General features: G+C 40.2%; 1 long non-coding RNA gene and 1 other non-coding gene across 2 annotated transcripts; both read right to left on the bottom strand.

Moving 5' to 3' along the window:
- Nucleotides 1-5,561: 5,561 nt before the first annotated feature.
- Nucleotides 5,562-7,425, bottom strand: LOC104590562 (uncharacterized). Its single transcript, XR_734126.3, has 4 exons — nt 6,864-7,425; nt 6,615-6,720; nt 6,162-6,314; nt 5,562-6,017 (listed from the first exon to the last, which is right to left on the bottom strand). It is a non-coding gene; the product is annotated as an uncharacterized LOC104590562 (long non-coding RNA).
- Nucleotides 7,426-11,577: 4,152 nt separating this feature from the next.
- LOC148803231 (small nucleolar RNA R71) lies at nt 11,578-11,684 on the bottom strand. The gene has a single exon (XR_016081685.1). It is a non-coding gene; the product is annotated as a small nucleolar RNA R71 (small nucleolar RNA).
- Between the last annotated feature and the right edge of the window lie 13,175 nt (nt 11,685-24,859).

The following is a 24,859-nucleotide window of genomic DNA, read 5'->3' as shown; positions in this document are numbered from 1 at the left end:
GGGTGGGCGAATTTCAAAAATTTCTCTCCTCCCTTCCAATTGGGAATCCTGATTTTAGAATACAATATTCAATGATCTAATCAAACCAAAACCGAACCTGGTCTGAACCAAAGAGAAAGGGAAGGGTTATACCTGATATAGAGAATCAGTATCTCCCAACGTCAATGTTCACGCCCAAAGAATACTCCCAAGATCTGCTTCCACTGAAGATGACGCAGTGACACTAGAACAGAACCAACAGTGTTCGTCCTACGAACCAAATTCTGCACAAGAATTCGATGGAAGCGAAGAGCATCGTACACAATCAGCCTTTCAACAAAGACTGATATCAAGAACACCTTCTTGATCTTTTCCTCTCAGAGAGATCAAACCAGGCAGTGAATGGCGGCGGTGGCTGAAGGAGAACTCTAGAGCTGAAGTTGGCGTATTTGCTTTTCTTCTCTCAAGGGTTTCTGAGATCCAATCTCAAAACTGCAGGAGGTGAGTGTATCTACTAAAACCCTTGGTTCGAATTCTAGTAATTCAAGACTAGGGTTTCTCCTCTTTCTTAGTGATTAAGAAACCTCATAATCCTATTCGGAGTTATCCTAATCCAAATCTGTATTTGGATAGAGAATTATCTTAATCCTATCTGTAGATTATGTCAGCCCACTCCTGATCTTATCAGGAGATTACCAGATTCAAATCTTTATTTGAATCTCAGATCCGCCCCTTTAAGTGGATAATTAAATCAGCAAGTTCGAAATGGGCTTTAGGCCCAATAAGTATTAAGTGCTCAATAGGCTTCCAAACTGCTGCCCAGTTGGGTTTCTTTGTATGGCGTGGGACCCAAGCATTGATCTACACATCAGCCACATGGGTTCGGCCCAACCTTTGTTACAAGGCGTAGCCGAATTCACTGGAGAGCCCAGTGAACCCTCTGATCCCATCACATGGACTCTATGGGCCCAACACTTACACTAAGTGGTCCCTGGGCCAAGCCATCTTATAAAAACCCAGGGACTGTGGGCCGATGCAAGATTAGCTCATCAGGTGTAACCCTAAATGGCCTTACACTTAACCTCTCAGCCCATAATGATCAAACACTGCCCGACAAGAGAGGACCTCCCCCTCGGCTGCAAGGAACAGTGTTGCACTCTCTGCTCATATGGATCCCGTGAAGGGATGAGAGATCCATCCCATGGACGCCCAAAGATTGCGGAATAAGGGGCAAATTTCAAAAATTTTTCTCTCCCTTCAACTAGGAATCACATTCCCTATTTAGAAAATCATATTTTCAAGGATCATTATTGAACCTTAAACTGAATCAGATCTGAACCAAAAGAAGTAGGAGGGAGGATATACTTGATACAGAGAATCAATATCTCCCAATGGAGGTGTTCACGCCCAAGGAAGGATCCAAAATCTGCTCCCACTGAAAATGAAGCAGTGAAGGATGGAGCAGAATCAGCAACGTTCTTCAAAAGAACTTGACCCTTCACAAGAATCAACTGGATGGCTTGTGGGTACAGCTCCAAGCAATCTTTTCCCAAAAGATTGAGATCAAGATCAAATCTTGATTTCTCCCTAGAACTGGGGATCGAACTGAAGGGAATGGCAATGACAGGAAGGAGGCGGCAGGAGGGAATTCGCTGTATGTAGGAAATCTCTCTTTCTCTCTTTCTTTGCTCTAAAGAAAAAATATGTTGTGAATCATATATCAAAAGGCTGTCGCCCCCCTCTTCTTTTATAATCTTAAAGGGATTAGCTCCTAATCAGATTAGGAGTTGCTAATCCAAATCATATTTGGGTTATAAGTCCCTTTAAGTGTTAAGGGATAATCCTTATCTTATGTGCAGATCAGATCAGCCATCTCCTAATTTAATTAGGAGGTTTCCCGATCTAAATCTCATTTAGATCTTGGACTCTCTAAGTGGATAGGGTCTAAGCCCAATCCTATTAGCTGATCCACTCTAGAATTCGCCCCCCTTAATTGACTGACTAAATCAGCCCAGTTCGAAATGGGCTTAAGGCCCATTTAAGGTTATGTACTCAAAAAGCTTCCAAACTGCTGCCCAGTTGGGCTTCCTTGTATGGTGTGGGACCTAAACATTGATCTACACATCAGCCACATGGGTTCAGCACAGCGTTTGTTACAAGGCCTGGCCGAATACACTGTTAAAAACAACACACCCCCTGAAACCCATCAAATGGGCTCTATGGGCCCAACACTTACCCTAAGTGGTCCCAGAGCCAAGCCACCTTGTAACACCCAGGGACTATGGGCAGATGCAAGATTAGCCCATCAGATATTATCCTCAATGGTCTTACACTTAACCTCTCAGCCCATAATGATCATACACTGCCCGACAAGAGAGGACCTCTCCCTCGGCTGCAAGGAACAGTGTTGCACTGTCTGCTTATATGGATCCCGGGAATTAAAACCTTCTTGCAAACATTTTAGAAACCATAATATATATACTTTTGTATCTCATAAAATATATTTTGCAAAACAAATCTCAACGATTGAAATCGGTTGCCGGCAGTCTTCGTTTCCATCAGTGAGAGTGCATCCCCGATCATTACCTTTGTCCGACAAAGGGGCTGATCCTTTCACTATGATCACCCACTCAGATGAATTCTCGGATTGTCCCAACATACCCAGGTTTTGACCCTTGCTAAGGATCTCACTGATTGGTCTATCAAAGACAGCCCAATCCGACACCTAGTGCAGTATCATAATCGAGTCTAGGGGTCGGGTGTAACTTTCCAATTTTGCCCATCAATCTCCAAGGTCCAGGGCAATACTGGAAATCTGGTCCAGTTCATAGATTCAATTAATCCTACACTGTATGTGCCTAGGGTCTCACCCTGGCAGCTGAGATAGGCCACTCCAACCGACTTGGTGGCACCACAGTGTCAACCTTGTCAGGATAGGTCTCCCCTGACCGACCCACTGGTTGTGAACATTCTAAACTAACACGAGTCTCATGAAGTGTCCAGTTTAAGGGTATTACACAAAAACATACCAAGGGAACATGAATCAAATATGCATCTTTATTCATTTACAATAAACTCATAAAGTACATCATTCTGATTGAAGCTAAGGGCATACAAAACTGTCTAACATCCCGGGAATTAAAACCATTTGCAAACATTTTGAAACCGTATATATCTATATATCTTATATATAAATTTTGCAAAATAGAATTTCAACGATTGAAATCAACTGTCAGCAGTTTGGTTTCCGGTAGAGAGAGTGCATCCCAGATCATTACCTTTGTCCGACAAAGGGGCTGATCCTGTCACTATGATCACCCACTCAAATGAATTCTCAGAATGTCCCAACATACCCAGGTTTTGACCCCCGCTAAGGATGTCACTGATTGGCATATGAAAGACAACCCAATCTGACACCTAGTGCTGTATCATAATCGAGTCTAGGGGTCAGGTGTAATTTTCCAGTTTTGCCCATCAATCACCAAGGTCTAGGGCAATACTAGAAATCTAGTCCGGTTCAAAGATTCAAGTAACCCTACACTGCATGTGCTTTGGGTCTCATCCTTGTAGTTGAGACAGGCCACCCCAACACTTGGCAGCACACCAGGGTCAGCCTTGGTAGTATAAATCTCCCCAGACTTATCCAACGGTTGTGAACATTCTAAACTAGCACGAGTCTCATTAAGTGTCCAGTTTAAGGGTCTTACACTGAAACATACCACACAACATGAATCAAACATGCACTTTATTCATTTACACTAATTGTCAAAAGTACAATAAAACTAATTGGAGCTAAAGGCATACAAAAATATCTAACAAGGGCCTTGTCCAACTGGACACGCTTCAGCTCGAATTGCTTCAGCATCTTGTCTGCCTTCTTAAAGGCCTCCTTCAACTCCGAAGTAAGATCCTTTCCAGCCTTAAGGTCCTCCTCCAAGACCTTCCTCAACTCTTGCGCCTCTCGCATGGCCAAGATAGTGGAATCTCGGCTACTCTTGGCCTCAATGACCCGCACCACGAGCCGCTCCCTCTTCTCCTCGGAGTTCTTCAAGTGCTGATGGAGAACTCCAATCTTGTCACTTAGGCTGACAAAATGTTGGCATGCCTACAATGAGAACACCCACATCAGTGACCAAATCCAAAAAGACAAAATTTTTGTTAGACAGTGTATGCCCTTAGCTCCAATCAGCATGATGTACATTATGACATTTATTGTAAATGAATAAAGTACATATTTGATTCATGAGATTATGGTGTGTTTCTGTGTAATACCCTTAAACTGGACACATACAAGACTCGTGTTAGTTTAGAATCTTTACAACCGTTGGATAGATTTGGAGAGATTTATCCTGCCAAGGCTGACACTGATGTACCACCAAGTTGCACTACTGAAAAATTCATCTATAGAGGCGGCCATAACTACCTCTAAAAGCTTAAAAAATGCCTCTAAATGAAATAGGAGGCGGCCAGGCAAGTGCCTCTAAAAGCCCTATCGTTAAATGTTTCAAAGACGCTTGGTTGTGCATTAGAGGCAGACTATAAAACCGCCTCTAAATTGGACTTTTAGAGGCACATATGACTGCCTCTATTGCACTGGCGCTAAAAGTCTTGTATAGAGGTAGTTAAAAGTGCCTCTAAAAGTTCAATTTAGAAGCGCAGTTGAACACCTCTAAATGATTTTGTGACACTTTTATGTGTCTCTAAAAGAAATATAAGAAAAGGAAGTCTCAATTAAAATGTTTTAATGACATTTTGGACTGCCTCTCAAGTTATATGCTTTAATATTTAGAGGCACTTTTGGCCGCCTCTAAAAAGTTCCAATTTTTTTTTTCTAAAGTGCAATATAGTGTAAATATTGCTACACAAAAATTCCAATTGATACACCTGTACGAAAATATATTCAATCAAAACATAAAACCTATATGAATATATACATAAAATCCAAAACGATACACTTTATCCATAAAATTCCAATTGATTTCAATTAATGAAAATCTTTCATAACAAAGAAAATCAAGGATTAATAGGGAATGCAGACTAAGATGGTTCAATCACAACTCATTATGAAGCAACTCCTTACAAGCAATGTTTCAGGGAAACCAAGGATTGTTCATCTTTGGCTTCTATACCATGAAAAACCAACTTCTTATGAAGCTATTCTAATGCAAGGATTCCTGATGTGTCAATGTTCATCAAGTCTGTCACCAGAAGCCCAACATAGAACAAATCAGTCAGTGAGAAAAGCTAGTTTTCCAGTTGTTCCCCCAAAGCAGCTATTAGATGTCATTCTTGGTTCCATTAATGCACTAAGTGCTGAATCAAGAGCAACAACTGCTTGTTGCCACCTATTAATCCTGATGTGTGGACCTTCTAGCGGTGTGTTGATCCTTTAACAATCAAAATTTAATAAACCAGTCATAAAAAATGAGGCATTTCTTATCAGTAATAGAAGGTGTAATTAAGAGTAGACTCCTAGTAGCATGAAGTTTCATATAAAATTAAGACTAGGGTAATGCATGCATTATTGCACATGGTACAACACTTAAAATATAAATTAACAATATAGAGAATATAATAAATGATGACAATAATAATAACTATAGTAATTATTACATACATAATTTAAATCAGTAGAGTTTCATATACTTATACAACTAACCTTTCCCTACTACATTGATTAATCATTCATCCTAATAACCATGGTCTGATTATTGGCTCAACATAGATATTAAGGCTTTCTAGATCTGCAATTCCTCATAACCATTGTCGGAGCATCCGAATAACCATCGTTAGAGCATCAATTCATTCCATAGCTAGGGGGTTTTGGAGTGGAACTAGAGAAAACCCCAATCCTTTACAAAGTCCTAGTACAATTGGTATACAGTTGCAAAACTTGACACCCCCACAACTAGATAGAGATATCTAATGGTCGCTTCTTTCTCATATGCCACTTTGGCACCCGCTGCCAGCATGGCTGATACATACTTTCCTAGATTGATAAGGTGGCTTATCTGTCCATCAAAATATCTCCTAGCACACTGCATTCCCAAGGAGAAGCAAATTAAAATTATGTCCCAATTAGAATTGATTTAACCAATGGAATTCAAACATTAGAAGCAACAACAGTTAGAAGATTGGAAATAATAACTTAATTAAGGTAGAGATGTTAGCAATAAATGAACCTGCATGGCTCTCTAGTAGTAAGGCAGGAAGGAAACAACATAAGCCATATCCTTGTAATGTTTGGTCCTCGTGCAAAATCCATAGTCCTTAGTTTTATAGCTTCCAGTTATGTAGTAACATGCAACATACTCCAGGTTCCTGAGCAGTGGCACCTGTTCCAATAATGGATGCTAATTTGTTTTAATAATTGGCTTTGCTTGGCTAGTTATGGTTTGGGTAATAACTAAAGATCATTAAGCCTCTTTACCAAAAATTAAATTAAAAAAAGGAATCACTAGACATATATACGTGACCACAAAGTTGATCAGCCATGAAGAAGTCCAATATGACAACGTCACATGAAGTGTAACAAAAATTTAGAAAAAAAATAATTTAACCAGAAAATGAAATTTCAATACAATTTATCTATTCATTTTCTTCTATGACCCTAATCTTCTTGAAGATGATCATACCTTATAAAGAGGTGATGGAATGATATTCCTTATCATGCGGAGGAAACGAAAACAGCTTGATCGATAGAAGATGTTGAAAGGACAGACTATCAATATAAAAAAAAATCTGTAAAAATAAAAAAGTATTAGAATTTTAATCTTCTTTAAGTTTATGTAAACATGTGCCCATTATGGATCATAAATAAACCAGCAAAAAAGGAATTGTCTTTCTCTTTTGTGTCATGTAAAAAGAAGAAGAAGAAGAATTACCAATAACAAAAAGACAGGTATTGCTTGAACTCAGGTCGATGAATTATGAATACCCTTTTGCAATAAGGAACAAGTGAACAAGCATAATCCCCATTACTGCAGTCAATGATGTGGTGCAGATCAAGAACACATCTCTGTATATTAGCTCTTTTTGGGGGGCCAATTCAAAATTGGAGTTGTAGTTTATACGGGTCTTTCTCCACATGAAAATATTACAACCAAACAAAAAGAAGTGCAGAAATAGTAGACTTAACAAGCTGCAAACAGGGAGTCAAAAGGTGTAACAGAGGACACATTAGTAATGTATTATTACTTGCAATAATGTTCATTTGAAAAAAAATAGAGAATTAATTGTAGTGAAGGAGACTCACCTAAGCACAGGATAAACAGTTTCCAAGTATATTATATCAGATTTCTGGGTGTACATCTTGGTGATATGAGCCATTATGAAATATCCAACAAAGAGGGCTATAAAACATCCAATAAAGAGGATTGAATGGGAAATGTAAAAAATGAGAGTTAGAATTATTGCCTTGGAAATCATTGAGCTTGTTTCACTTTTCTTTTCTTCTTTTTTTAATTTTTATTGTTTATCAATTATTTATTTTTGTTTTCTAGACTAATTCATTATTCATTCACTAGAGACGCACCATCAGGTAGGGGTAAGTAAATGGGTAAGTTCTACAGATAGACCCTGGAACCAAACATATGAATATCAAAGTATCAAACATATGAATATTCCGTTGCTGAACCCATGTACAACTAGGTACCATAGTTTGCGATGGTACAATTGTGCCCAGGTAGTTAAGATGAACATTAGAGTATCAAATATATGAATATTTCATAGTTGTTCAGGAGACAACTCAAATCAAGAGTGTAAAAAGTTACAATAAACATGAAAACCATAGATTTACCTTCTACCAGACTTGAAGCAGGATTTGTTACTTGCCCATTCTGTGCTCCCTCTTCCGAGAGAGGAGATCCAAAATGTTTACTGTCTACCAACTTTGATGAGCTTCCAATATACTAATCTTGCTGTTTAGGAACATTTAGACAAGGAATTGCTGGTAAGAAACACAGATCTTCCACTGAGATATCAGAATCACTAAAAGCAGAATCCATCTCCACAATCATAATATCAACCTCCTCATCTTCATTAATATCTGATTCCTTCACCTGGACAAAAGAGTTTTGTCTGGTATTCGATGGTAGGTCACTACAGATCCAGGGGTATATTGATGCCGATTTCCAGTCAGATCCAGATGATAGAAAGTCTACATCTGTGTATGTGTTCACGATAGGATCGTGTGTTGTTTGTTGGAAAAACAGCAAACAGGGGTCCATGGCGAATTCCACAACCGAAGCCGAATACATTGCCGCAAGTGAAACTGCCGTATGGATGAAGAATTTCATTCAAGAATTGGGAGTAGTTTCATCCAACACAACACCCATTCCACTGTTGTGTGACAACACTGAAGCTATCGCTCAGGCTAAGGAGCCACGAGCCCACTCGAAGTCGAAGCACATCGAGAGGAAGTACCATGTACTGTGGGAGATAGTTGGAAGAGGGGACGTCCTAATTCAGAAGGTAGCATCAGCGCAGAATGTAACAGACCCATTGACTAAGCCACTGACACAAAAAGTGTTTGAGAAACACATGGAAAGTCCAAGACTCCGAATTATACCAGATTGAACCTAAGTGCAAGTGGGAGTTGTTAAATAGTGTATGCCCTTAGCTCCAATCAGAATAATGTACCTTATGACATTTAATGTAAACGAATAAAGTACATATTTGATTCGTATTATTATGGTGTGTTTCTGTGTAATACCATTAAACTGGACACATATGAGACTCATGTTAGTTTAGAACCTTCACATCCAATGGATAGATCTGGGGAGATTTATCCTACCAAGGCTAGCACTGATGTGCCGTGAAGTTGGTTGGGTGGCTTGTCTCAGCTGCCACGGTGAGACCGGAGGTACATGTAGTGTGCATTTTCTTAAAACCCTGAACCGGACCAGAATTCTAGTATTGCTCTGGACCTTGGAGATAGATGGGAAAAACTGGAATGTTACACCTGACCCCTAGACTCGATTATGATACTACACTAGGTGTCGGATTGGGTTGTCTTTGATATGCCAATCAATGAGATCCTTAGAGGGGGTCAAAACCGGGGTATGTTGGGACAGTCCAAGAATTCATCTGAGTGGGTGATCATAGTGACAGGATCAACCCCTTTGTCGAACAAAGTGAATGATCAGGGATGCACTCTCTCTGATGGAACCAAAGTTGCCGACAGCCGATTTCAATCGTTGAAATTTGTTTTGCAAAATATATTTATATATAGATATATATATATATATATATATATATATATATATATATATATATATGGTTTCAAAATGTTTGCAAAAGGTTTTAATTCCCGGGATCCATGTGAGTAGAGAGTGCAACATTGCTCCTTGCAGCCGAGGGAACACACCATATGGGTTGAGAGGTTAAGTGTAAGACCATTGAGGGTAATACCTAATGAGCTAATCGTGCATTTGTCCATAGTCCTTGGGTTTTTATAAGGCGGCTTGACCCAATGACCATTTAGTGTAAATGTTGGGCCCATTAAGAGCCCATGGTGATGGACTCAGGGGTTCACTGTCTCCTACAATGAATTCGGCCAGGCCTTGTAACAGACGTTGGGCTGAACCCGTGTGGCTGATGTGTAGATCAATGTTTGGGTCTCACTCCATACAAGAATACTCAACTGGGTAGCAGTTTGGAGGATATGTGAGCACATGGACTTAATGGGCCTAAAGCCCAATTTGAACTGGTTTAATATGATTAATTAAAGAGGGGCAGTTCTAGGATTTAAATCAGCATATAGGATAAGGGATTGTCCCTATCCACTCAGAGAGTACAGATCCAAATAAAGATTTAGATCAGGAAACTCCTAATTATATTAGGAGAGATGATCTTTATCTATAGATAAGATAATGGATTATCCTTATCTCTTAAAGAGAGTCCAGATCCAAATACAAGATTTGGATTACGAAACTCGTAATGGGATTAGGAGAACCTCTCTTTAAGGCTATAAATAGAGGAGAAGGGTGAAATCCAATTACCCCAATCAGATTACAGATTCAAGAGAGAAGACAACTCCAATTAGACTGACGCCATTTTCTGCTCTTGCCTTCTTCTATTGCTGTCGGCATAGCCAGTTCGATCTCCACCTGTAAGAGCGATCAAGAAATGTTCTTGACATCAATTTTTGGTGAAAAACTTATCTGAATTCATGTTCACTCACCCTCCATCGAATTATTGCTGAAGAGTTTGGTTCTTGCTGAAGAACCACCTACTGATTCTGCTCCACCCTACGCTGTGTCATCTTCAGTGGGAGCAGTTTTTGGCATTTTCCTTAGGCGTGAACACCTTCGTTGGGAGTTATTGTTACTCCATATCAGCTATATCCCTCTCCTACCTTTTGGTTTCAGATCTGGTTTGGTTTAGGGTTCAAGATTGATCCTTGAAAATGCAGTTTTCTAAAGTAGGGAATGTGATTCCCACATGGGAGAGAAAGAAATTTTTGAAATTTCGCCCAACCTACCTGCAGGGTTCGTCCATCCATATGATGGATCTCTCATCCCTTCATTAATTCCTATGATGAATATTCAAAGTCTGAATTGATATATCTTTGCATTGATGAGTAGTAGTGAAATTCTGATGGTGGATATTGACTTAAACCAAGACTCGTTCTTTTGATTAATTTCAGTACCTTGATTTGCATTGCTTTTCGTTTGGTTTTCTTTCTTTTTAATTCTGGCTTTTGTTACATACAAACCCCCCCTCCATCATTGTTCACGCAACACACAAACTAGGGTAGATACTCTCTGTGGGAACAATCCTTACTCGCACTACTGCATTTATTTTTAGGAGTATAGGTTTTATTTTTTGATGCCTATGATAGCACGCCAAATTTTGGCGCCGTTACCGATGAGCTTTTCTAATCGGTTTTTGTACTATGATCATTGTTTCGTTCTTGAATCTTTTGAAAAAAAAATAAAGATCACTTCGATTGTTTGTGTTTTAGCATAGAACTTTTTCTGTTTTATTTATTTATTTATTTTCATCACTTTAGATTTTTCTTGATATGTCGTTCATGGTTTATTAGGGTTTCCTTGATTTGTGCCTGTAACTCGATTTTCTAAGCAAGGTGATTTGCCGTACGATCCAGAAATAGAGGGAACTTTGCATAGGTTAAGGAGGGAATCTAGGAATATTTCTAAAGAGAACGATCTAGCTCTTGATTCCCTATCTGTTAGTGGTTCTGATTTGAGAGTGGAGGAAATCATGGATGGAAATCGAACTTTGAAAGAGCTTGCCGCCCCTGATTTGAATCAACAACACTTATGCATAACATTTCCTACTTTAGATGTTGATGCTACTTTTGAATTAAAATCTGGACTGATACATCTCTTGCCCACTTTTCATGGTCTTGCAGGTGAGGATCCTCACAAGCATTTGAAGGAGCTTCATGTGGTATGCACGAGTATGAAACCCACGGGGGTGACTGAAGAACAAATTAAATTAAGAGCCTTTCCGTTTTTTTTTAAGGATTCGGCTAAGGATTGGCTCTATTATCTACCCTCCGGGAGTATTACCACATGGAACAAGATGAAGAAGCTATGTTTAGAGAAATATTTCCTAGCTTCAAGGGCGGCCAACATTAGAAAAGAAATTTATGGTGTAAGGCAGTACAACAGGGAGTCCCTACATGAATACTGGGAACGTTTTAAAAAATTATGTGCAAACTGCCCCCATCATCAAATTAGTGAGTAGCTACTCATCCAATATTTCTATGAGGGTCTTCAACCAACTGATAGGAGCATGATTGATGCTGCTAGTGGAGGAGCTTTAGTGGACAAAACTTCCGAGGCCGCAAGAAACTTGATTGCAAATATGGCGGCCAATTCTCAACAATTCGGCTCTAGGCTTGACCCTCCATCAAAGCATGTTAATGAGGTAAATCTCTCTTCCCTTGAACAACAAATTGCGAGTCTAACTTCTCTTGTTCGTCAAATGGCTGCAGGTAATATGCAAATGGTGAAGGCTTGTGGGATTTGTTCGGTAGTAGGGCATCCAACCGATATGTGCCCAACTCGTCAAGAGGAGCCCATTGAGCAAGTGAATGCGGCAAGTGGTTTTCCGAGGCAACCGCAAAGGAAGTATGATCCCTATTCGAGCACATATAATCCGTGATGGAGTGATCATCCCAATCTCAACTATGGGAATCCACAAAACTGCCTGAGTTTCCAGCAATATCAGCCGCACCCCCCTAAACAACAGTCAGCCCAAACTTCTAATTCTGGTATGTCTTTAGAGGATATTGTTAAATCTCTTGCCACTAATACTTTGCAATTTCAGCAGGAAACGAGGGCCAGTATCCAACGTTTGGACAATCAGATGGGCTAGATGGCAACAACAATTAATCGGTTAGAGGTGCAGAATTCGGGGAAATTACCCTCTCAAACAATAGTGAATACAAGAGAAAATGTAAGTGTAATCGTTTTGACAAGTGGTAAAGAGGTTGAGATTCCAGCAAAGGCAGCCCCTACATCGTCAAAGCAAGAAAAGGAGAAAGACATCATTCCCTTAAATGGACTCATTATTCTTATATTTTGATTTAGGGCAAAAATGGAGGTGTTAAGTGAAAAACAAAGTTAATCGAGTAATTCTGGACAGTTTCGGCACCGCGTCGTAATTTGGGCATTACTCCCTCATCCGAACTCCGATTGAGATGATTCAATATGCAATCAAACGATAAGGAAAAGTTCTACAACTTTCATGTTTTGAGTTTTGATAGATACTGACTTCATCGATGTCGAAATCGGGCCCGAATTAGCTGCAACCGCATTGTTGACGTGCTGAAAACGTTCCTTAGCCTGCAAGTTTTCATATGTGAAATCACCACTCTCCCACTTGCATGAGGACTTTGTTTTATCTTATTTTTGAATTTTTTCTTGATAAGTCAGACTTGGAGACTGTTATCTGGAGAAATTTTAGGAGATTTTGTAGACTTCTCTTGGGAGAAGTAGAGAGAAAAGAAAAGAAGAGGAAAAACAAGAAAGAAAACAATCAGACCTAGGCAGCGCCACCTCTCTTCTTCCTCTCCAATTCTTTCTTGAGTTTTCACCATGACCATGCGTAGCTAAATTCTGATACTTGGTCGAAGGAAATAGAACCTCAGAATCAACAAAACTGTGAGATCTAATTTGATTTTTATTATTTGATTTATGCTTTGAATATTGAATGTTCTTCTATGTTCATGTTTATGATTGTTTCGTCTGATTGGTAGGAGGCCTACTAGTTTATTATTCGTTGCAATGTACTGCTAGGTTAGATATCAGATCCGTAATTGTTTGATCCCTCTAATCTGCAAAGCAAATAGGGTTTAATGATTTGCTGCGTCATAAATTGTTAGATCTTAGGAATAACACTCGATTGAATTAAATGCAACCGCTTGTGCTTTTGTTGTTTAGCTTCATCGATCTCTAATGCTTAAGACTACTGTTGGATTAAATCTTTAACGCCTGTTCAGGGATTGTTTAGTAGTAAGGGTTAAGAGAATCGCTTGTTTTTTTATTAACTGTGATTAGGGAGATATAGGAAAATAATTCCTACGATGAATATTCAAAGTCTGAATTGATATATCTTTGCATCGATGAGCAGTAGTGAAATTCTAATGGTGGATGTTGACTTAGACCAAGACTCGTTCTTTTGATTAATTTCAGTTCTTTGATTTGCATTGCTTCTCATTTGGTTTTCTTTCTTTTTAATTCTGATTTTCGTTACATACAAACCCCCCCCCCCCTTCATCCTTGTTCACGCAGCAAACAAACTAGGGTAGATACTCTCGGTGGGAACGATCCTTACTCGCACTACTACATTTATTTTTTAGAGTATAGGTTTTATTTTTGGGTGCCTATGACAGCATGCCACGAACTCATAAAGACGAACCAGGCAAAGGCACGAAAGAGGATGCCACCACAGGGTACACCTCGATTGTCGGGCCCACTGGCGCCCACCATTATTACTCCCATCAGCCGAAGCCAAATTTTCCTCTTCGGCCTCGGGAGTGGGAGGAAAGTGATATGGGGTGACCCAACCCAACCCATTTGAGGCTAGTGGCCCAGCCCACAAGCACCAGATCAGGGAATGAGATCCACTACAATAGGGGTTACCCTGCCCCCATCGTACGGAGCCAACCGCGGTGCGCTCACATGACCCTACCAAACCCGCTACAGGCTGATGAGAGTAGAATTTATCACATTTTTATCCCCAAATATTCTGTCTTGCATACTTAATTAGTACTTAATTGGACTTATATTTCTTGTATTTCGGTTCAGGGCATGAAATAGGCATCAGGAGCAAAGAAAGGCAAATTCGCAGGAAGGCCCAATCCCCAACTTGAGCCCAACTTGCAGAAAAGCCTGGCAGCATCCTACGAATCCAAAACAAGAAACTGACAAGTCTTATCAGATCTAAATTTATGATGTAATCCCATAAAGATAAAGAGATTGAGTTCATTAAATGAAGAGATAAGATTAGGATTAGACTATGACTTTCTATTTTTGAGAGATTAACTTCAAGAAAGAGTAGGAGACCACCCCCTCCCCTTAAGCTATATAAAGGAGTAGGGGCGGACTAGAGAGGCATCAAGAAGTAGAGGAACAATCCAGCTATCAAGCAAGAAGTCTGCAAGAAGGAGGTGGCGGCAAGGAGAAGAGGAGATCTCAACTCCAAGGGTGAAACCATGAGTTCAAGAACTCATGTGAATGAATCGAGATTTCCATATAGTTCAACTCCAAGGGTGAAACCATAATTTATCTATAGTTAGGGTTGTGGAAAGCCTAATCATATCAATGAATATATTTTTATTCTAATTTATTCAAGATCGTGATTTCCATATAGTCTATGAATTATCTTGCTTAATGCTATTAGGAGTGACAATCTCTTAATTAATCAGGCGTATGTGAATGAATCGAGAGAGGAATTCGCATAGCTGACCACATAATTCGTGGAGTGAATTGAATGGTATATAGGGGTATATGCACATGATTCATCTGAATATAATAGTTTTTCCTTGAACTTAATGCTCTTCTATCTTGAGAACTCTAGTCGAGAGATACTTCGGGGTTACCTGATAGAAGTAGTTTTAGTATATATCTCGAGAGAGAATATTAAATAAAATTGGAAAGACTTTAGCTTATGGGAATGACAAATTATCTTGGATAATCTCATCCATTAATATTCATTGGAATTGTTAGGTGGACCGAAAGCCCTAGCGAATTCAACCAATCGTTACATACTTCGACATTGTTACTTCTGCTCTTGTTTTCCTTTTTCTGCTTTTTTATTAGTTCTTATTCTCAAATCTAAAATTTGATTGTCCAAATAATTAGGGAAGGTTGTAGTTCTAATACTTATTTTATTAAATCCTCGTGGGAACGATATTTTTATACTACTTAATAACTAGTGCACTTGTTAGGGTTATTTTCATAGCTATCACAGACCCTCGTACAGCTCCCATCTCAGGCGTTCATCTCCACTTACCTCCAAGCAGCTCAAGTATAAATAGGGGTACCCCCCTCTAGGTAAAGGGAGTTACAAAAACTCAAGATCTACAGCTATTGTCATAATAGCTATTGCAATAACTGCTATTTTGATTTTAGTCTAGAACTATCTACCAGGATCCTGTCCTAGTACTATCCCTTCATACCCTATACTAACTTGACCGTCGGAGACTCTGCCTCGGGTTCTCACCTGGGGCCTCTGACGAGTTTCTGCCTTCCAACACATCGGCCATCTACCCTCGGCTTCTATCGTACTCGCATAGACGCCATTCTCAACTCTTTGCCTCCGTCCTTCAATCCATTCATTATGAACTATAATATGAATAAGTTGAATGTCAACGTTCAGGAACTCAGCAATATGTTGCAGAGGGCCGAAGAACTGATCAAGAAGTATGAGCCCCTAGCCATGCTTGTTGAATCTGGCAAGAAGGGCAAGAAGAGAATGGCAAAGAGAAAGCCCTAGAAAAAGGCCACCAAACCCAAGAAGCAGAGGAAAGACAAGGCATCGGATGCCTGTCACTTTTGCAAACAGACAGGCCACTGGAAGAGGAATTGTCCTCAATACCTAGAATCTAAGAAAGGTAATTTCGAATCTTGTGTCATAGAAACCAATTTGTCGGTAGCTTCTGCGTCCTGGTGTGTTGACTCCAGGGCTTCAACTCATGCGTGTAACTCATTACAGAGGTTCAAGGTAAGCAGAAGGCTGAGTAAAGGAGAGGTGACACTTTACTTGGGGACTTCTGCAAATGTTGCAGCTGCAGCCATAGGAACCGAAGAATTAATTTTAGAGAATGAACAATTATATACTCAAAAAGTGTCTTTTTGTACAAAATTTAAGAAGAAATTTGATTTCTATCTCAAAACTGTGTACGGATGGATATTCTGTCTTCTTTAATAATACGATTACTATTAAAAGAAACAACAGATTCATCGCATACGGGGAACTGGAGAACGGTTTCTATGTTCTACATCCTTCTCTAGAAACTAACATAGCCGAAACTACGTCAACTGATATCCCCAAGAAAAAAACCCGTGATACAGTTAATTCCACGTGCCTGTGGCATTACCGACTTGGCCATATCAGTATTAATCGTATCACAAGGTTGGTAAAGGATGGTCCTTTGGATTTTCCAATTGTAGAAGATCTTCCCACTTGTGAGACTTGCCTTTAGGGTAAGATGATGAAATGGCCATTTAACGGTAACCCTGAAAGATGTACAGGCACGCTTGACCTTATACATAGTGATGTATGTGGTCCCCTGAGTGTTGGGACTCATAACCAGTATGTGTATTTCATTACATTCACCGATGATTATTTTCGATACGGTTACGTGTACCTAATGCGACACAAGTCGGAATCCTTTGAAAAGTTCAAGGAGTTAAGACAAGAGGTCGAGAAACAGTCAGGGAGAAAAATTAAGGCCCTTCGATCAGATCGAGGTGGCGAATATCTCTCTGACGAATTCAGGGACTACTAGAAGGTCAACGGGATAGTATCACAATTAACTCCCCCTGCTACACCACAACTTAACGGTGTTTCAGAGATGAGGAACATGACCTTATTGGATATGGTCCTCATGCACTCAGAGTTACCCACATCCTTTTGGGGATACGCATTAGAGACTGCGATATATGTGCTGAATCGGGTTCCAACCAAATCGGTTCCGAATACTCCATACGAACTTTGGACCGAAAAGAAACCAAGTGTCAGACACTTGAAGATTTGGGGTTGTCCAGCGCACGTTAAAAGAACGAGTGCGGGCAAGTTGGAATCCAAAACCAGTCGTTGCCTATTGATAAACTACCCAAAAGGCTCAATGGGTTACCTATTCTATGACCCAAGTGACCAGAAGGTGTTCTGCGGTCGAAATGCATAGTTCTTGGAAAATGATTACATCCTGGACACCCATCGTTAGGAAATAGTTCTTGATGAGGAGAGCACATGAGTAATGGGAGATGTCCCACAAGTTCCAGGTAGTGACCAACCTAGAAGATCTACCCGGGTATCCAAGCCACCAGTCCGTGTTGGCTATGATCAGGATAGTTACCTGGTGGAAGCCTTGACTAGTGAGGAGGATCCTGTGACTTATGCAGAAGCTATGTTGGACATAAATTCCTTGAAATTGGTAGATGCCATGAGAGCTAAGATGGACTCAATGGAGACCAATGGAGTTTAGACTCTAGTAGATCCGCCCCCTAGGGTAAAAGCAATTGGTTGCAAATGGATCTATAAGAGGACGAAGGGCCCCGATGGTACGGTTGAGGCATACAAAGCCCGTTTGGTGGCGAAAGAGTATACTCAGAAAGAGGACATCGATTATGAGGAAACAATTTCGCCCGTGGCCATGCTTAAATCCAATAGGATCCTGCTAACTGTAGCAGCATACCATGACTATGAGATTTGGCAAATGGATGCCAAAACTGCGTTTCTAAATGGAAATCTTATTGAAGATATCTATATGCAGCAATTGCAAGGTTTTATAGCTGCGGGTCAGGAATACATGGTATGTAAATTGAATAGATCCAAATATGGACTTAAGCAAGCTTCTAGGAGTTGGAACATCAGGTTTGACTCTACTGCCAAAAAGTTTGACTTTGAGCAGAACCCGAATGAGCCCTGTATTTAGAGGAAGTCTAATGGGGACAAGGTTACGTTTCTAGTTTTGTATGTAGACGACATTCTACTCATTGGGAAAGGAAATGTTTCTTTCAGCCACGGAGTCACTCTCTCCAAGAACATGTCTCCCAAGACTTCTGAGGAGATTGAGGGCATAAAGAACGTTCCCTATGCCTCAGTCGTAGGGAGCATCATGTATGCCATACTGTGCACTCGTCCTAACATTGCTCAGGCAGTAAGTGTGGTAAGTAGATTCCAGGCCAACCCATGGCAGGAGCACTGGACCGCTGTGAAAAATATACTTAAGTACCTTTGAAAGACAAAAGAGTTTTGTCTAGTATTTGATGATAGCTCACTACAGATCCAGGGGTATACTGATGCCGATTTCCAATCGGATCCAGATGATAGAAAGTCTACATTTGAATATGTTTTCACGATAGGATCGTGTATTGTTTGCTGGAAAAGCAGCAAACAGGGGTCCACGGCAGACTCCACAACCGAAGCCGAATACATTGCCGCAAGTGAAGCAGACAAAGAAGCCGTGTGGATGAAAAAGTTCATTCATGAATTGGGAGTAGTTCCATCCAGCACATCACTCATCCCGTTGTTGTGTGACAACAATGGAGTTATAGCCCAGGCTAAATAGCCACGAGCCCATTCGAAGTCAAAGCACTTCGAGAGGAAGTACCACGTACTGCGGGAGATTGTTGGTAGAGGGGATGTCCTAATTCAGAAAGTATCATCAGCGGAGAATGTAGCAAACCCATTGACTAAGCCACTCACACAGAAAGTGTTTGAGAAACACGTGGAAAGCATGGGACTCCGGCTTATACCAGATTTGACCTAAGTGCAAATGGGATCTATTAGACAGTGTATGCCCTTAGCTCCAATTAGATTGATGTACTTATAACATTTATTGTAAATGAAAAAAGTGCATAGTTGATTCATGTTATTGTGGTGTATTTTTGTGTAATACCCTTAAACTGGACACATAATGAGACTCGTGTTAGTTTAGAATGTTAATAGCCAGTGGGTCGATCTGGGGAGATCTACCCTGATAAGACTGACACTGATGTGCCGCCAACTTGGTTGGGGTGGCCTGTCTCAGCCGCCAGGGTGAGACCCGAGGTACATGTAGTGTAGGTTTAACTTGAAACCTTGAACCGGACCAGAATTCCAATGTTGCCTTGGACCTTGGTGATAAGTGGGCAAAACTAGAATGTTACACCTGACCCCTAGACTCGATTATGATACTACACTAGGTGTCGGATTAGGCTGTCTTTGATATGCCAATCAGTGAGAACTTTAGAATGGGTCAAAACCTGGGTACATTGGGACAGTCCAATAATTCATCTGAGTGGGTGATCATAGTGATAGGATCAGCCCCTTTGTCGGACAAAGGTAATGATTGGGGATGCACCCTCTCCGATGGAAACCAAGACTGCCGGCAACCGATTTCAATCGTTGAAATTTGTTTTGAAAAATATATTTATATAAAGATATACATATATATATTATGGTTTCAAAATGTTTGCAAAAGGTTTTAAGTCCCGGGATCCATATGAGTAGAGAGTGCGGCACTGTTCCTTGCAGCCGAGGGAGAGGTCATCTCTTGTCGGGCAGTGTTTGATCATTATGGGCTGAGATGATAAGTGTAAGGCCATTGAGGGTTATACCTGATGAGCTAATCTTGCATCTGCCCACAGTCCCTGGGTTTTTATAAGGTGGCTTGGCCCAAGGACCACTTAGTGTAAGTGTTGGGCCCATTAGGAGTCCATGTGATGGGCTTCAGGGGGTTCACTGTCTTTTCAGTGAATTTGGCCAGGCCTTGTAACAGAGGCTGGGTCGAACCCATGTGGCTGATGTGTAGATTAATATTTAGGTCTCACGCCATACAAAGAAGCCCAACTGGGCAGCAGTTTGAAAGCATTCTGAGCACTTAGACTTATTGGGTCTAAAGCCCATTTCGAACTGGCATAATTTGATTAGTTAAATAAGGGAGCGGATCTGGGATTAAATCAGCAGATAGGATAGGGTCTTATCCCTATCCACTCAAAGAGTCTAAATCAAATAAGGATTTGAATCTGTAAACCTCCTAATAAGATTAGGAGAGAGTTGATCTAATCTGCAGATAAGATAAGGACTTATCCTTATCTCTTAAAGAGAACTCCTTATCCAAATGCAAATTTGGATTAGAAAACTCCTAATGAGATTAAGAGCTCTCTTTAAGGCTATAAAAGGAGGGGGCGAACCACTCAGTCCAACCAAGAAACATCCACGAATCAAGAGATCAAATCTCAGATCACCAAGAGAGAAGACAACTACGCCATCTTCTGCTCTTGCGTTCTCCTCCAATTGCCGCCATATTGCCAGTTCGATCTCCATTATAGGAGCGATCAAGAAGAGTCTTGATATCAGTCTTTGGAGAAAGGCTGATCAGAAGTCGTGCTCACTGCCTCCATCAGATTCTTGCTAAATAATTCGGTTCGTTGGATGGACCCTGCTGATTCTGCTCCACCATCCACTGTGACATCTTCAGTGGGAGCAGTTTTTGGAGTTTTTCTTTGGGCGTAAACAACACCTTCGTTGGGAGATGCCACATCTTCGTATCAGGTATATCCCTCTCCTACTGATCTTATTCAGATCCGGTTCGGTTCTTGATTCAAGATTGATCCTTGAAAAATACAGTTTTTCTAAAACAGGGAATGTAATTCCCACATGGGAGAGAGAAATTTTTGAAATTTCACCCCCTACCTTCCTGCAAGGTTCAACCATCCATATGATGGATCTCTCATCCCTTCCGTCGTTGCTCCAAAAAATGGCGACATATCAGCACCACATCAGAAAAAACTGTGCTCCAAGAAATACTTGTTTGTTTGAAACCGTTTTTCAATAAAAAATAATACTCCAAGCCAAGCCTTGAAAATTGGGAAGGGTGGCTTGGAAGTTGGAGCAACGCCGAAACTCTCCTTCCTCAACCCATGCAAGATGCTCACTCCGCGCTCATTCTGAAAACTAAGAGTTAGTTTGGAGAATTCCAGGTAACATCACCTAAAGTATGTAGTCATTGACCTCCCAAGACCGCATCGACGCAGAGTAAGTAAAAATCTGCTCGGAGTAGGGTCCCTGGGTCCGAACAACAACTTTCTCACAGCGCCCCGACCCAACTAGCCTTTCCCCACTGGCCACCATCACCGAGAAGTTGGTGTCCGCCGTCACCGGCACTTTGGCTTTCTGGGCGACACACGGGTCCAGGTAGTTGTAGGAGGACATGCTATCGATCAAAGTAGTGACAGGGTCGATGCCAATCGTGCTTTGAACCCGCATGGTTTGGGGGCTCTCCATCCCATTGATCGCGTGCAAGGACATTTCCAGCTCCTGCCCCGATTCTCCGCCTTCTTCGTCGGTATCCGCTGGGTTAGCAACGAGCCGGTACAGTTTCTGGGTCTTGCACCTGTGTCCGGGCACAGACCGCTCGTCACAGTTGAAACAAAGATTTGGACTCCCATAAGACCCTCTAGATCCTTGTATTTTGTATTTTGGCGACCCTGAAAACTGATTCTATCAATTTGTTTTAGCAGCATGACACGTTGGTAATTTGCCCAAATCCTGCTTTCATGCTCTTGAATGTTGAAGGTTGAAGCTTTAGAGTGTAAGCAAGGTCAGAAGTAAATGATCTGGATATGTAAAAATCTGAATAAAATCTGTCAGGATTCAGTGGGCTGTAATCCACTGAATAAAATCTGAATTGCAGCCCCTCTTAATCTATTTAGTAACTCCCTATAAACTGCATCCGCCCATAAATTTGACATCAATCCACGGGCAGATTCAATCTACCATAAAAATCCTAACTCCACCTTAGGGGTGAACTTAACTATAAAAAACCCTAACATTTAAAACTGGTGCAAGCACATAACTCATTGTATTTAGATATTTGTGACCCTGACTCAATTTAGAATAAGCCAAAATATACATGTATTCAATGCAAAGTTTTGTATATGGTCTTTCTAAAATATAAAGAGTAAATTTGTATTTGCACTCTTTTCAAGGTTATGACTTATGAATTGATGGGGAATTATATTTGCACTCTTCTCAAAGGTAAAGATAAAAGGAGGTTATTACTTATGAATTGATTGGGAAGCAAAGTCTTGTCAACATATCTAATGATTACACCTTATTGATTGAGATTTACGAAATAGTCCAAACTGATTTTGTTTTTAGCAAATAATCCAAACTGATTGTGTGCCTCCATAAAACCCCCTTCCTCCATTGGGAATATCTTTGTATTTAAGGCTTTGTTTGCTTTTCAGAAACATGGGTAAGTGCATTTATTCATTTTTTTTTATTATCCGTTAGGATATGGGTATATCCAGGGAAAATAAATTTTCCATGAACCCCACATAAATCTAAAAAAAGAACACAAGTATCTTATTAAATGGGAACCAAAATTTCATTGACATCCCGCCCCCTCTCAAAATCCCCCCCCCCCCAAGGAAGGGGCCCTAAGGTTGTGTTCAGTTTGAAGAAAAAGTAGGGAAATGATGGGAAAGGTAGGGAAACCTTTAAAACCTTGTATAGGTTTCCCAACATTTCCCTTCCTTTCCCTACCTTTTTCTTCAAACCAAACATAATATAAGGTCCTGTTCACTTTTCGGTAAGTTTATCTTGGGAAACACTTACCCAGGTAAGTGCATTTACCCATGTTCTTTTATTTCCCAAGTAAATAAAGCAATGACCATTTTAGCCATAGAAATTTATTATTAAAAGGGGCATTTTTGTCCCATTCAAGTGTTGGCAACTCCCCCCTATGTGAGAATGTTATTTACCCATCTAGGAGATAGGTATTACTTTCCAAGGAAAATAAACTTTCCTTGGTCCCCACATAAAGTTGAAAAAAGAACATGGGGTTCTTGGTCAATGGAAACCAAAATCCCATTGACCAACTTTCCCCTCTCAAAATCCAAAAAAAGAATGCCTCCTAAATGTTTTTATTGATGGGAACGTGTACCATGAACAGTTGAAGTGTTGTGAGGAGGGTGCGAGGACCAATTCAGTAAGCACCAAAATCCAGATCCTAGAAGAAAGGGTATGCCGAGTATGGAGAGAAAATCTGAATAGGTGCTGATTTGGTATTCCTTTCCCTATGGATAATGGTCAGAGGTGCATGGCAAAATTCTATCATCCAATTGATCACATTGGGGTGAGAAATTAAGAACATAGGTGTGGGTTGAAAAGAGATTGCTTCCCATCTATTTGAGGTCTCGTTCCATTTTATAGCATTATTTAAGAGGAATTGGATTATTCCCATAGACAATACCAACCTTGCCTTGACATCATCATTGCTAGCAAGGGACTATGACCTAAGTAATCATACCTTGTGGAATCTCACACTCTCTTCCATGTCTTTGCCTCTTGGGGAACATGGAAGGAACAGAAACCATGAAACTATTGAAAGAAAAAGTTGTCAATTTCCAATGGTGATAGAAAGATTAAATTTCAGTTGGATTTCTCGTGTCCATTCTAAAGTATTTTCAACACCTAGGAGCTAGAATATGATCGTTGTAGACATTAAGAATGGATCATTTTCCATGCTTCATTTAATATACAGAGGAAACAAAATATGTATCTGCTATAATGGTTCTACCTCAGCAACCGTGTAGAGTCTATGTATATGAGCTACTGGCTACCGCCCACTTTATGCTTTATAGGACACTTCTTAATTATAGAAAATAACTATTTAGAGAATGGTAGTTGCATGAATATATAATTTCCTTTTATGTAATTAAAGGCTTGGGAATAAAAGGATGGTTGGGGTTATTGGAGGGGGGTTAAAAACTAGAAATTTACTCAGCACAAAAGAAGAGTTGAATAAAGAAGAAATTAAGTTTACGACCAATTTTTGGCATACAAAATAAATCTTAAAACTTGTTACCTGAATATTGTAATACGTACATACAAACAATACACACAGATGCATGCATATATGAGATGGATATAGGGTTGGTGTAGACTGTAGTAGTGTACACATGATCACTTTAGATTGGGTGTAGACATTTTTTTCAGAAGTGTGTAGACGGGGGTTTTTAGTTGGCTTATCTGATTTGCTGCAAAAATTTTACTGGTTCAGAAATCTTTCATGGGCAGCAAGATTGGGTGCAAAAGGTCCCATAGGCACAAGTACCCCCCGTTTTGGACAAATTTCAGTCACAATCCTTGCAGTTTGCCCAAAACAAGCCCTTCTGTTGGTTTCTTTCTCCGTAAAAACTGAGACTCTGGATGGCATGTATCACTGGGAAAAAGTTCTGACTTCCTATATAAATCAGGTATAAGAATGATAGGATTGAGGAAATGAAGACGTGACTAATCAAGAAGGTCCTATATCTAGTGGGCAGTTTGGTTGGTAAAACCATCATTCCACAGACAAAAATTGGTGGAATTATCTAGAGAAGAAGCATAATTAAACCAATTAGGGGGAAGCTACTATAAACCACTGATTCAGCTTGAATGTTTCTCATAACTTTATATATCAAAGGTGTTCAAAAGGTAATTGGATGAAGGAGACATCCAATGTTATAAACCTAATTAAACCTGATTAAGTGGCAATTACCATGTGCCTAACGTGAATGTCCAATAAGTCAACAACAACATTGCACGACGAAAAGGTTTAAACGGAAGCTAGACAAAAGAAAATCTCAGGGTTTGTGCTAGGGCTTTCCTCAGTAGAAAGAAAGGGGGAAGCTAGTCAAAGTTGAAG

The sequence above is a fragment of the Nelumbo nucifera genome, chromosome 1 (assembly GCF_055504915.1).
Source record: "Nelumbo nucifera cultivar China Antique chromosome 1, China Antique-T2T, whole genome shotgun sequence".
NCBI classification, from domain to species: Eukaryota; Viridiplantae; Streptophyta; class Magnoliopsida; order Proteales; family Nelumbonaceae; genus Nelumbo; species Nelumbo nucifera.
The sequence above is the reverse complement of the archived record's forward strand: the minus strand, read 5'-3'. Positions and strand labels throughout refer to the sequence as shown.